This window comes from Lithobates pipiens, unplaced genomic scaffold, assembly GCF_037356315.1.
Source record: "Lithobates pipiens isolate NorthernLeopardFrog02 unplaced genomic scaffold, aLitPip1_a1.2 Scaffold_19, whole genome shotgun sequence".
In the NCBI taxonomy this organism is placed as follows: domain Eukaryota; kingdom Metazoa; phylum Chordata; class Amphibia; order Anura; family Ranidae; genus Lithobates; species Lithobates pipiens.
This window is the reverse complement of record NW_027507764.1, coordinates 598236354-598252207: the sequence shown is the minus strand read 5'-3', so window position 1 is coordinate 598252207 and position 15854 is coordinate 598236354. Positions and strand designations below refer to the sequence as shown.

Genomic DNA, 15854 nt, shown 5'->3' with positions numbered 1-15854 from the left:
CCGACACAACCCCCTTCTACACCGACCCCCCCACACCAACCCCCTCCTACACCGACCACCCCCTCCTACACCGACCCCCCCCACACCACCCCTCCTACACTGACCCGACACAACCCCCTTCTACACCGACCCCCCCACACCAACCCCTCCTACACCGACCCCCCCCACCGACACCGACCCCCCCCCCCACATCACCTCCTACACTGACCCCGACACAACCCTTCTACACCGACCCCCCCACACACAACCCCTCCACCGACCCCCCCCCCCCCACATCACCTCCTACACTGACCCCGACACAACCCTTCTACACCGACCCCCCCACACCAACCCCTCCTGCACCGACCCCTCCACACCACCCCCTCCTACACCGACCCCCCCCACCGACACCGACCCCCCCCCACATCACCTCCTACACTGACCCCGACACAACCCTTCTACACCAACCCTCCCCCACACCACCCCCTCCCGCACCGACCCCCCTCCGCCACACCACCCCCTCCCACACCAACCCCCCTCCGCCACACCACCCCCTCCTACACCGACCCCCCCCACACCACCCCCTCCTACACTGACCCGACACAACCCCCTTCTACACCGACCCCCCCACACCAACCCCTCCTACACCGACCCCCCCCCACCGACACCGACCCCCCCCCCCCACATCACCTCCTACACTGACCCCGACACAACCCTTCTACACCGACCCCCCCACACCAACCCTCCTACACCGACCCCCCCCACACCACCCCTCCTACACTGACCCGACACAACCCCCTTCTACACCGACCCCCCCACACCAACCCCTCCTACACCGACCCCCCCACCGACACCGACCCCCCCCCCACATCACCTCCTACACTGACCCCGACACAACCATTCTACACCGACCCCCCCACACCAACCCCTCCTACACCGACCCCTCCACACCACCCCCTCCTACACCGACCCCCCCCCCACATCACCTCCTACACTGACCCCGACACAACCCTTCTACACCAACCCTCCCCCACACCACCCCCTCCCGCACCGACCCCCCTCCGCCACACCACCCCCCCCACACCACCCCCTCCCACACCAACCCCCCTCCGCCACACCACCCCCTCCTACACCGACCCCCCCCCCACACCACCCCCTCCTACACTGACCCGACACAACCCCCTTCTACACCGACCCCCCCCCCACACCAACCCCTCCTACACCGACCCCTCCACACCACCTCCTACACTGACCCCGACACAACCCTTCTACACCAACCCTCCCCCACACCACCCCCTCCCCGCACCGACCCCCCTCCGCCACACCACCCCCCGCACACCACCCCCTCCCACACCAACCCCCCTCCGCCACCACCCCCTCCTACACCGACCCCCCCCCCCCACACCACCCCCTCCTACACTGACCCGACACAACCCCCTTCTACACCGACCCCCCCCCCACACCAACCCCTCCTACACCGACCCCTCCACACCACCCCCTCTTACACCGACCACCCCCCTCCTACACCGACCCCCCCCCCCACACCACCCCCTCCTACACTGACCCGACACCAACCCCCTTCTACACCGACCCCCCCCACACCAACCCCTCCTACACCTACCCCCCCACCGACACCGACCCCCCCACATCACCTCCTACACTGACCCGACACCCCCCTTCTACACCGACCCCCCCACCACCACCCCCTCCTACACTGACCCGACACAACCCCCTTCTACACCGACCCCCCCCCACACCAACCCCTCCTACACCAACCCCCCCCCACCGACACCGACCCCCCCCACATCACCTCCTACACTGACCCGACACAACCCCCTTCTACACCGACCCCCCCCACACCACCCCCCTCCTACACTGACCCGACACAACCCCCTTCTACACCGACCCCCCCCCACACCAACCCCTCCTACACCAACCCCCCCCCCACCGACACCGACCCCCCCACATCACCTCCTACACTGACCCGACACAACCCCCTTCTACACCGACCCCCCACACCACCCCCTCCTACACTGACCCGACACAACCCCCTTCTACACCGACCCCCCCCACACCAACCCCTCCTACACCACCCCCCCCCCACCGACACCGACCCCCCCCACATCACCTCCTACACTGACCCGACACAACCCCCTTCTACACCGACCCCCCCACACCACCCCCTCCTACACCGACCCCCCCCACACCACCCCCTCCTACACTGACCCGACACAACCCCTTCTACACCGACCCCCCCACACCAACCCCTCCTACACCGACCCCCCACCGACACCGACCCCCCCCCACATCACCTCCTACACTGACCCCGACACAACCCTTCTACACCAACCCTCCCCCACACCACCCCCTCCCGCACCGACCCCCCTCCGCCACACCACCCCCTCCTACACCGACCCCCCCCACACCACCCCCTCCTACACCGACCCCCCCCACACCACCCCCTACTACACTGACCCGACACAACCCCCTTCTACACCGACCCCCCCCGACACCGACCCCCCCCACATCACCTCCTACACTGACCCCGACACAACCCTTCTACACCGACCCCCCCACACCAACCCCTCCTACACCGACCCCCCCCACACCACCCCCTCCAACACTGACCCGACACAACCCCCTTCTACACCGACCCCCCCACACCAACCCCTCCTACACCGACCCCCCCCACCGACACCGACCCCCCCCCCCCCCACATCACCTCCTACACTGACCCCGACACAACCCTTCTACACGACCCCCCCACACCAACCCCTCCTACACCGACCACCCCCTCCTACACCGACCCCCCCCACACCACCCCCTCCTACACTGACCCGACAACCCCCTTCTACACCGACCCCCCCACACCAACCCCTCCTACACCGACCCCCCACCGACACCGACCCCCCCCCCCACATCACCTCCTACACTGACCCCGACACAACCCTTCTACACCGACCCCCCCACACCAACCCCTCCTACACCGACCCCTCCACACCACCCCCTCCTACACCGACCCCCCCCCCCACATCACCTCCTACAATGACCCCGACACAACCCTTCTACACCGACCCCTCCACACCACCCCCTCCTGCACCGACCCCCCCCCCCACCGACCCCCCCCCCCACATCACCTCCTACACTGACCCGACACAAACCCCCTTCTACACCGACCCCCCCCCACCAACCCCTCCTACACCGACCACCCCCTCCTACACCGACCCCCCCCCACACCACCCCCTCCTACACCGACCCCCCCCACACCACCCCTCCTACACTGACCCGACAACCCCCTTCTACACCGACCCCCCCACACCAACCCCTCCTACACCGACCCCCCCACCGACACCGACCCCCCCCCCACATCACCTCCTACACTGACCCCGACACAACCCTTCTACACCGACCCCCCCACACCACCCCCTCCTACACCGACCCCCCCCCACACCACCCCCTCCTACACTGACCCGACACAACCCCCTTCTACACCGACCCCCCCACACCAACCCCTCCTACACCGACCCCCCCCGACACCGACCCCCCCCCCACACCACCTCCTACACTGACCCCGACACAACCCTTCTACACCGACCCCACCACACCAACCACTCCTACACCGACCCCCTCCACCCACCCCCTCCTACACCGACCCCCCCCACCGACACCGCCCCCCCCACATCACCTCCTACACTGACCCCGACACAACCCTTCTACACCGACCCCCCCACACCACCCCCTCCTACATGACCCCCCCCCCACACCACCCCCTCCTACACTGACCCGACACAACCCCCTTCTACACCGACCCCCCCCCACACCAACCCCTCCTACACCGACCCCCCCACCGACACCGACCCCCCCCCCCCATCACCTCCTACACTGACCCCGACACAACCCTTCTACACCGACCCCCCCACACCAACCCCTCCTACACCGACCCCCCCCACACACCACCCCCTCCCAAGGGGGGGATATGATCACCATGTATAATATATAAGGGGGGATATGAATCACCATGTATAATATATAAGGGGGGATATGATCACCATGTATAATATATAAGGGGGGATATGATCACCATGTATAATATATAAGGGGGGATATGATCACCATGTATAATATATAAGGGGGGATATGATCACCATGTAATATAAATAAGGGGGGATATGATCACCATGTATAATATATAAAGGGGGATATGATCACCATGTATAATATATAAAGGGGGGATATGATCACCATGTATAATATATAAGGGGGGATATGATCACCATGTATAATATATAAGGGGGGATATGATCACCATGTATAATATATAAGGGGGGATATGATCACCATGTATAATATATAAGGGGGGATATGATCACCATGTATAATATATAAGGGGGATATGATCACCATGTATAATATATAAGGGGGGATATGATCTCCATGTATAATATATAAGGGGGGATATGATCTCCATGTATAATATATAAGGGGGGATATGATCTCCATGTATAATATATAAGGGGGGATATGATCTCCATGTATAATATATAAGGGGGATATGATCACCATGTATAATATATAAGGGGGATATGATCTCCATGTATAATATATAAGGGGGGATATGATCACCATGTATAATATATAAGGGGGGATATGATCACCATGTATAATATATAAGGGGGGATATGATCACCATGTATAATATATAAGGGGGGATATGATCACCATGTATAATATATAAGGGGGATATGATCACCATGTATAATATATAAGGGGGATATGATCACCATGTATAATATATAAGGGGGGATATGATCACCATGTATAATATATAAGGGGGGATATGATCACCATGTATAATATATAAGGGGGGATATGATCACCATGTATAATATATAAGGGGGGATATGATCACCATGTATAATATATAAGGGGGGATATGATCACCATGTATAATATATAAGGGGGGATATGATCACCATGTATAATATATAAAGGGGGGATATGATCACCATGTATAATATATAAGGGGGGATATGATCACCATGTATAATATATAAGGGGGGATATGATCACCATGTATAATATATAAAGGGGGGATATGATCACCATGTATAATATATAAGGGGGGATATGATCACCATGTATAATATATAAGGGGGGATATGATCACCATGTATAATATATAAGGGGGGATATGATCACCATGTATAATATATAAAGGGGGATATGATCACCATGTATAATATATAAGGGGGGATATGATCACCATGTATAATATATAAGGGGGGGATATGATCACCATGTATAATATATAAAGGGGGGATATGATCACCATGTATAATATATAAGGGGGGATATGATCACCATGTATAATATATAAGGGGGGATATGATCACCATGTATAATATATAAGGGGGGATATGATCACCATGTATAATATATAAGGGGGGATATGATCACCATGTATAATATATAAGGGGGATATGATCTCATGTATAATATATAAGGGGGGATATGATCACCATGTATAATATATAAGGGGGGATATGATCTCCATGTATAATATATAAGGGGGGGATATGATCTCCATGTATAATATATAAGGGGGGATATGATCACCATGTATAATATATAAGGGGTCCATATAGGGAACTTGGTGTCGAGTTTTTCACTTTACAGTCATCACAGAGGACAAGGGGACTCTTTACGTCTAGAGGAAAAGAGATTTCATCTCCAAATACGGAAAGGTTTCTTCACAGTAAGAGCTGTGAAAATGTGGAATAGACTCCCTGCAGAGGTGGATCTGGCCCAATCAGTGGATTGCTATAAGAAAGGTCGGGATTATTTCCTAAGTGTACAGAATATAACTGGTGACATTTATAGGTAAAGGTGATCCGGGGGAATCTCCTCTCGGGGGATGAGGAAGGAATATTCCCGGATGTCGGATGATCGGCTCTGCGGGGGTGGGGTATACAGAACTGTGTAGATGGGATTGATGGATGATCTCCGGAGTGTTCACACGGATCATGTGCAGAGCCCGGCAGGGCGGCCAATCACAGGCAGCGAGAAATTTCCTGATCTCTGGAGCCGCACATCGGTGAAATGTCTCGCTGCCTGTGATTGGCCGCCCTGCCGGGCTCTGCACAGGATCCGTGTGAACACTCCGGAGATCTTCCTTCATAGAATTGTGTGATGATTATTAATTATTTCTGGTTGAATTGGATGGACTTGTGTCTCTTTTCAACCTGACTATGTAACCCCTCCCCCCCCACAATCACCCCTCTCATAAAACAGTTGCCCCGCCCCCCCATGGTATATTGGGGGTGAGGTGTATATATAGCGCAGCCCCCCTCATACACACCTCGGTACACGCGGTACGGCGGGGATCCCGGGAGGGGGGAAGCGACGATCTCCTCACACCGGAACTTCCTCCTCCGGACCCGGAAGTGGCTGCGATCAGCTGACCCGCGCTGCACTCTGGGAGGTGACGTCACCGGTCGGAAGGAGCTCCGCGTCTGTCACATGACTCGTTCTCCGCTCCGCCTACTTCTCCTCCCCCTGGGCCGAACCTACGCTACCAAGTCCGTCCCGGGGAGGAGCCACATGTCATACCCGCCCCCTAATTACGTATACACGATCCGAGGAGGGGCGGGAGGGCGGTGACTACTCCGGACCCCGCCCCTTCTCTGTATAATGAGCGCACACCGTCCAATCTGATCGTACGATCTGTTCCGATCCCGCCCACCGAGGATGATCATCCAATCCCAGAGACCGATGTGTGTGTGTGGGGAGGGGAGGAGTGATAGCAGAAAGGGCCAACCTACAAACACTCCCCGCCCCGCCCAATCCTCACATTTCTCTCCTAGACCCCCCCAATATCATCAGAGACCCCCAATATCACCAGAGACCCCCCAATATCACCAGAGACCCCCCCAATATCATCAGAGACCCCCCCCCCCCAATATCATCAGACACTCCCCAATATCATCAGAGACCCGCAATATCACCAGAGACCCCCCAATATCACCAGAGACCCCATATCATCAGAGACCCCCAATATCATCAGAGACCCCGCCCAATATCATCAGAGACCCCGCCCAATATCATCAGAGACCCCCCAATATCACCAGAGACCCCCAAATATCATCAGACACTCCCCAATATCATCAGAGACCCCCAATATCATCAGAGACCCCCCAATATCACCAGAGACCCCCCAATATCATCAGAGACCCCCCCAATATCATCAGAGACCCCAATATCATCAGAGACCCCCAAATATCATCAGAGACTCCCCAATATCATCAGAGACCCCCCCAATATCACCAGAGACCCCCAATATCATCAGACACTCCCCAATATCATCAGAGACCCCCAATATCATCAGAGACCCCCAATATCACCAGAGACCCCCAATATCATCAGAGACCCCCAATATCATCAGAGACCCCCCAAATATCACCAGAGACCCCCCAATATCATCAGAGACCCCCCAAATATCATCAGAGACTCCCCAATATCATCAGAGACCCCCAAATATCACCAGAGACCCCCAATATCATCAGAGACCCCCAAATATCATCAGAGACCCCAATATCATCAGAGACCCCCAAATATCACCAGAGACCCCCCAATATCATCAACCCCCAATATCATCAGAGACCCCCCAAATATCACCAGAGATCCCCAATATCATCAGAGACCCCCCAAATATCATCAGCTACCCCCCAAATATCACCAGAGACCCCCAATATCACCAGAGACCCCAAATATCATCAGAGACCCCCCAATATCATCAGATACCCCCAATATCACCAGAGACCCCCAATATCACCAGAGACCCCCCCAAATATCACCAGAGACCCCCCAATATCACCAGAGACCCCCCAATATCACCAGAGACCCCCCAATATCATCAGAGACCCCCAATATCACCAGAGACCCCCCAATATCATCAGAGACCCCCCAATATCATCAGAGACCCCCCAGATATCACCAGAGACCCCCCCCAATATCATCAGAGACCCCCAATATCATCAGAGACCCCCAAATATCATCAGAGACTCCCCAATATCATCTGAGACCCCCAATATCATCAGAGACCCCCAATACCCCCAATATCATCAGACACTCCCCAATATCATCAGAGACCCCCAATATCATCAGAGACCCCCCAATCTCACCAGAGACCCCCCCCAATATCATCAGAGACCCCCCAATATCATCAGAGACCCCCCAAATATCACCAGAGACCCCCCCCAATATCATCAGAGACCCCCAATATCATCAGAGACCCCCAAATATCAGAGACCCCCAAATATCACCAGAGACCCCCATATCATCAGAGACCCCCAAATATCATCAGAGACCCCCAAATATCACCAGAGACCCCCAATATCATCAGACCCCCCCAATATCATCAGAGACCCCCCAAATATCACCAGAGATCCCCAATATCATCAGAGACCCCCCAAATATCAGAGACCCCCGATATCACCAGAGACCCCCAAATATCAGAGACCCCCAATATCATCAGATACCCCCCAATATCACCAGAGACCCCCAATATCATCAGAGACCCCCCAAAATATCACCAGAGACCCCCCCAATATCAGAGACCCCCAATATCATCAGAGACCCCCCAAATATCACCAGAGACCCCCCCACATATCACCAGAGACCCCCCCACATATCACCAGAGACCCCCATATCATCAGAGACCCCCAATATCACCAGAGACCCCCCAATATCATCAGAGACCCCCAATATCATCAGAGACCCCCCAAATATCACCAGAGACCCCCCAATATCAGAGACCCCCAATATCATCAGAGACCCCCAAATATCATCAGAGACTCCCCAATATCATCAGAGACCCCCAATATCATCAGAGACCCCCAAATATCACCAGAGACCCCCAATATCATAAGAGACCCCCAAATATCATCAGAGACCCCCAATATCATCAGAGACCCCCAAATATCACCAGAGACCCCCCCAAATATCATCAGAGACCCCCCAATATCATCAGACCCCCCAATATCATCAGAGACCCCCCAAATATCATCAGAGACCCCCAATATCACCAGAGACCCCCAAATATCATCAGAGACCCCCCAATATCATCAGATACCCCCAATATCACCAGAGACCCCCAATATCACCAGAGACCCCCAAATATCACCAGAGACCCCCCAATATCACCAGAGACCCCCACATATCACCAGAGACCCCCCATATCATCAGAGACCCCCAATATCATCAGAGACCCCCAATATAATCAGAGACCCCCCAATATCACCAGAGACCCCCAATATCACCAGAGACCCCCAAATATCATCAGAGACCCCCCAATATCACCAGAGACTCCCAATATAATCAGAGCCCCCCAAATATCACCAGAGACACCCCAATATAATCAGAGACCCCCAAATATCACCAGAGGACCTCAATATCATCAGAGACCCCCCAAATATCACCAGAGACCCCCCAATATCAACAGAGACCCCCCCACATATCACCAGAGACCCCATATCAGAGACCCCCCCAATATCACCAGAGACCCCCAATATCACCAGAGACCCCACAAATATCACCAGAGACCCCCAATATCACCAGAGACCCCCAAATATCACCAGAGACGCCCCAATATCATCAGAGACCCCCCATATCACCAGAGACCCCCAAATATCACCAGAGATCCCCATATCACCAGAGACCCCCCATATCATCAGAGACCCCCAATATAACCAGAGACCCTCAATATCATCAGAGACCCCCAAATATCACCAGACACCCCCCAAATATCACCAAGAGACGCCCTAATATCAGAGACCCCCAAATATCACCAGAGACCCCCCAATATCATCAGAGACCCCCACATATCACCAGAGACCCCCAATATCATCAGAGATCCCCCAATATCATCAGAGACCCCCAAATATCATCCAGAGACCCCCCAATATCACCAGAGACCCCATATCATCAGAGACCCCCCAATATCACCAGAGACCCCCAATATCATCAGAGACCCCAAATATCACCAGAGACCCCCAAAATATCACCAGAGACCCCCAAATATCACCAGAGACCCCCCAATATCATCAGAGACCCCCATATCACCAGATACCTCCAAATATCACCAGAGACCCCCCATATCACCAGAGACCCCCAATATCCCCAGAGACCCCCATATCACCAGAGACCCCCCAATATCACCAGAGACCCCCCAATATCAACACAGACCCCCCAATATCACCAGAGACCCCTAATATCATCAGAGACCCCCAAATATCACCAGAGACACCCCAATATCATCAGAGACCCCCAAATATCACCAGAGACCACCCCAATATCAACAGAGACGCCCCAATATCATCAGAGACCCCCCAAATATCACCAGAGACCCCCCAATATAATCAGACACCCCCACATATCACCAGAGACCCCCCATATCACCAGAGACTCCCAAATATCACCAGAGACCCCATATCATCAGAGACCCCCCAATATCACCAGAGACCCCCCAATATCACCAGAGACCCCCCATATCATCAGAGACCCCCAAATATAATCAGAGACTCCCCAATATCATCAGAGACCCCCCAAATATCACCAGAGACCCCCCAATATAATCAGAGACCCCCACATATCACCAGAGACCCCCAAATATCACCAGAGACCCCATATCATCAGAGACCCCCCAATATCACCAGAGACCCCCCAATATCACCAGAGACCCCCATATCATCAGAGACCCCCAATATCATCAGAGACCCCCTAAATCACCAGAGACCCCCCAAATACCATAGACCCCCCAATATCATCAGAGACCCCCAAATATAACCAGAGACCCCCCAATATCAGAGACCCCCAAATATCACCAGAGACCCCCCATATCATCAGAGACCCCCCAATATCACCAGAGACCCCCAATATCATCAGAGACCCCCCAATATCATCAGAGACCCCCATATCATCAGAGACCCCCCAATATCACCAGAGACCCGCAATATCATCAGAGACCCCCATATCATCAGAGACCCCCCCAATATCACCAGAGACCCCCATATCATCAGAGACCCCCAATATCACCAGAGACCCCCATATCACCAGAGACCCCCCATATCACCAGAGACCCCCATATCATCAGTGACCCCCAATATCACCAGAGACCCCCCATATCACCAGAGATCCCCCAATATCACCAGAGACCCCCAAATATCATCAGAGACCCCCCATATCATCAGAGACCCCCAATATCATCAGAGACCCCCCAATATCATCAGAGACCCCCCATATCACCAGAGACGCCCCAATATCATCAGAGACCCCCATATCACCAGAGACCCCCCAATATCATCAGAGAACCCCAATATCACCAGAGACCCCCCAAATATCACCAGAGACCGCCCAATATCACCAAAGACCCCCCATATTATCAGAGACCCCCCATATCATCAGATACCCCAAATATCATCAGAGACCCCCCATATCACCAGAGACCCCCAATATCATCAGAGACCCCCATATCATCAGAGACCCCCCAATATCACCAGATACCCCCCATATCATCAGAGACCCCCCAATATCACCAGAGACCCCCTATATCATCAGAGACCCCCCCAATATCACCAGAGACCCCCATATCAGAGACCCCCAAATATCATCAGAGACGCCCCATATCATCAGAGACCCCCAAATATCACCAGAGACCCCATATCACCAGAGATCCCCCAAATATCATCAGAGACCCCCAAATATCATCAGAGACCCCCCATATCATCAGAGACACCCAAATATCATCAGAGACCCCCAATATCATCAGAGACCCCCCAATATCATCAGAGACCCCCATATCACCAGGGACGCCCCAATATCATCAGAGACCCCCAAATATCATCAGAGACCCCACCAATATCACCAGAGACCCCCATATCATCACAGACCCCCAAATATCACCAGAGACCCCCAATATCACCAGCGACCCCCAAAAATCATCAGAGACCCCCCAAATATCACCAGAGACCCCCAAATATCCCCCCAAAGGGATTTGATTGGCTATAAAAGGTCCCCATCACCAGAGACACCCCAATATCATCAGAGACCCCCAAATATCACCAGAGACCACCCAATATCAACAGAGACGCCCCAATATCATCAGAGACCCCCAATATCACCAGAGACCCCCCAATATAATCAGACACCCCCACATATCACCAGAGACCCCCCATATCACCAGAGACTCCCAAATATCACCAGAGACCCCCCATATCACCAGAGACCCCATATCATCAGAGACCCCCCATATCAGGAGGGGCAGAAGAGGACAGCAGGGGCGGGGGGGAGCAGGACAGGAGGGGAGCACAGGAGGGTCGGGGGAGGAGCACAGGAGGGCCCGGGGGATGAGGACAGGAGGGGCCAGGGGAGGAGCACAGGAGGGGCCAGAGGGGAGGAAAGGAGGGGCCGGGGAGGAGGACAGGAGGGGCCGAGGGGAGGAGGACAGGAGGGGCCGGGGGAGGAGCACAGGAGGGGTCGGGGGAGGAGGACAGGAGGGGCCGGGGGAGGAGGACAGGAAGGGGCGGGGAGGAGGACAGGAGGGGCCGGGGAGGAGGACAGGAGGGGCCGGGAGGAGGAAAGGAGGGGCCGGGGGAGGAGCACAGGAGGGGTCGGGGGAGGAAAGGAGGGCCGGGGAGGACAGGAGGGGCCGGGGGAGGAGGACAGGAGGGTCGGGGAAGAGGACAGCAGAGGCTGGGGGAGGAGGGGCAGAGGAGGAGGACAGGAGGGGCCGGGGAGGGGCCAGGGGGGAGGAAAGGAGGGCCGGGGAGGAGGACAGGAGGGGACGGGGAGGAGTACAGGAGGGGCCGGAGGAGGAGGGGCAGAAGAGGACAGCAGGGGCTGGGGGAGGAGGACAGGAGGGGCCAGGAAGGGCGGGGGGAGCAGGACAGGAGGGTCGGGGGAGGAGCACAGGAGGGTAGGGGAGGAGCACAGGAGGGGTCGGGAGGACAGGAGGGTCGGGGAGGAGCACAGGAGGGGCCGCGGGAGGAGGATAGGAGGGGCCGGGGGAGGAGGACAGGAGGGGCCGGGGGATGAGGACAGGAGGGGCCAGGGGAGGAGCACAGGAGGGGCCGGGGAGGAGGACAGGAGGGGCCGAGGGGAGGAGGACAGGAGGGGCCGGGGGAGGAGGACAGGAGGGGCCGGGGGAGGAGGACAGGAGGGGCCAGGGGAGGAGCACAGGAGGGGTCGGGGAAGGACAGGAGGGGTCGGGGGAGGAGGATAGGAGGGATTGGGGGAGGAGCACAGGAGGGGCCGGGGGAGGAGGATAGGAGGGGCCAGAAGGGGAGGAAAGGAGGGGCCGGGGAGGAGGACAGGAGGGGCCGAGGGGAGGAGGACAGGAGGGGCCGGGGGAGGAGGACAGGAGGGGCCGGGGGAGGAGCACAGGAGGGGCCAGAGGGGAGGAAAGGAGGGGCCGGGGAGGAGGACAGGAGGGGCCGAGGGGAGGAGCACAGGAGGGGCCAGAGGGGAGGAGCACAGGAGGGGCCAGAGGGGAGGAAAGGAGGGGCCGGGGAGGAGGACAGGAGGGGCCGAGGGAGGAGGACAGGAGGGGCCGGGGGAGGAGGACAGGAGGGGCCGGGGGAGGAGGACAGGAGGGGCCGGGGGAGGAGGACAGGAGGGGCGGTTGAAGAGGACAGGAGGGGTCGGGGAAGGACAGGAGGGGTCGGGGGAGGAGGATAGGAGGGATTGGGGGAGGAGCACAGGAGGGGCCGGGGGAGGAGGATAGGAGGGGCGGGGGGAGGAGCACAGGAGGGGTCGGGGAAGGACAGGAGGGGCCGGGGAGGATCGGAGGGGCTGGGGGAGGAGCACTGGAGGGGCCGGGGAGGAGGATAGGAGGGGCCGGGGGAGGAGCACAGGAGGGGTCGGGGAAGGACAGGAGGGGCTGGGGAGGATCAGAGGGGCTGGGGGAGGAGCACTGGAGGGGCCGGGGGAGGAGGATAGGAGGGGTCGGGGAAGGACAGGAGGGGCCGTGGGAGGAGGATAGGAGGGATTGGGGGAGGAGGACAGGAGGGGCCGAGGGGAGGAGGACAGGAGGGGCCGGGGGAGGAGGATAGGAGGGGTCGGGGAGGATCGGAGGGGCTGGGGGAGGAGCACTGGAGGGGCCGGGGGAGGAGGATAGGAGGGGTCGGGGAGGATCGGAGGGGCTGGGGGAGGAGCACTGGAGGGGCCGGGGGAGGAGGATAGGAGGGGTCGGGGAAAGGACAGGAGGGGCCGGGGAGGAGGATAGGAGGGATTGGGGGAGGAGGACAGGAGGGGGGCGGGGAGGAGGACAGGAGGGGCCCGGGAAGGACAGGAGGGGTCGGGGGAGGAGGATAGGAGGGATTGGGGGAGGAGGACAGGAGGGGCCGAGGGGAGGAGGACAGGAGGGGCCGGGGGAGGAGGATAGGAGGGGTCGGGGAAGGACAGGAGGGGCCGTGGGAGGAGGATAGGAGGGATTGGGGGAGGAGGACAGGAGGGGCCGAGGGGAGGAGGACAGGAGGGGCCGGGGGAGGAGGATAGGAGGGGTCGGGGAGGATCGGAGGGGCTGGGGGAGGAGCACTGGAGGGGCCGGGGGAGGAGGATAGGAGGGGTCGGGGAAAGGACAGGAGGGGCCGGGGAGGAGGATAGGAGGGATTGGGGGAGGAGGACAGGAGGGGGGCGGGGAGGAGGACAGGAGGGGCCCGGGAAGGACAGGAGGGGTCGGGGGAGGAGTACACAGAACAGCTGGGAATGATCGGTGTGGGGGAGGGGCAGCTGTCAGCTAAAAGTCTGTACAGGGAGATCACAGCCGCCCCTCCCCCACACCGATCATTCCCGGGAGATCGCTGCGCTGTGTGTGGGGGAGATTTGGGATGGCAATAAATACCCTCAAATCACCAGAAAAGGAAGAGAGGGGAATCTTCCACTGGGGACACCATGGAGCCCCTCCCACTTCCTACCCCTCATCCTCCTCTCTGCCCCCTCCTGTAGTGGGTGGAGCCTGCTGGACCCCCCCACAACTCTACTTCCTCTCCCTCCCCCGTTGTACCGCACTCACTTGCATACTGACTATGGGGCCCCTGGATTTTAGGGAACACTGCCCTGGGAGGTGGGTGCCTGGGGGACCCTTGGAGTGGTTTTGTGTCTGATTGAGGTCCATGCCCCCCCGGGACACTCGGGGGGTATCATCAGTAGCCCCTGTCTGGGGTCTCCGGGTATAACGTGTGTCCTGTAGATGGGTCTCTCCCGCCTCCTAAGGGTCTTCCTCCCATTATTTGTGATAATTACACCCCCTCCCCCCACTGAACTGTACTGACATTTGTATGTTGGGGGGGGTGGCTTAGCACTGGGAGGGGTGTGGTTTAATCTTTGGGGAGGGGCCCCACTGGGAGTCATGTGATCTCCTGCACTAAAAATGGTTTGGGAAGAAAAGGTCCACTTCATACCACAGCAGTGCTGGGGGGCGGCAGCCATATTGGCCCCCTCAACCCTGGAGGTTCTGGGCCCCCAAAGGGAGATCTGTCTGTATAGGGGGGGGGGAGTACAGAGAGAGACCCGCCCCAACTGCACTCCACCCTGTGCACCATATTCAGAGAGGCGGAGCAACACAATGCTCCACCCAGGAGGTACCCGACCCACATCCATCTCAGCTCATGTCCCTCCCCCCACACATTGAAATCATGGAGACTTCCATCAGATTCCAACCGACATTTCCCGACTGCCGACCAATGAGAATGGCAGCAAGGAGTCTCCAATAAACTCCGCCCACATTTCAGTCATGTGGTCACCGGGAGGCGGGGAATGATTGGTGGGAATCTGACAGAGAACTTAGAGGTTGTCCAATAACAGAGGAGACGCACCAACAA

The 15854-nt window shown here is 57.3% G+C and overlaps 1 protein-coding gene across 1 annotated transcript in view; it reads right to left on the bottom strand.

Annotated features, from left to right (window-relative positions):
* The window catches only part of LOC143997860 (uncharacterized), an 18650-nt gene extending 12203 nt beyond the window's left edge, over nt 1–6447 (bottom strand). The window contains exon 1 of the mRNA XM_077493696.1: nt 6338–6447. The gene's annotated coding sequence lies outside the window, so the exon portion shown is untranslated. The remainder of the gene's footprint in view (nt 1–6337) is intronic.
* Nucleotides 6448–15854: the final 9407 nt, after the last annotated feature.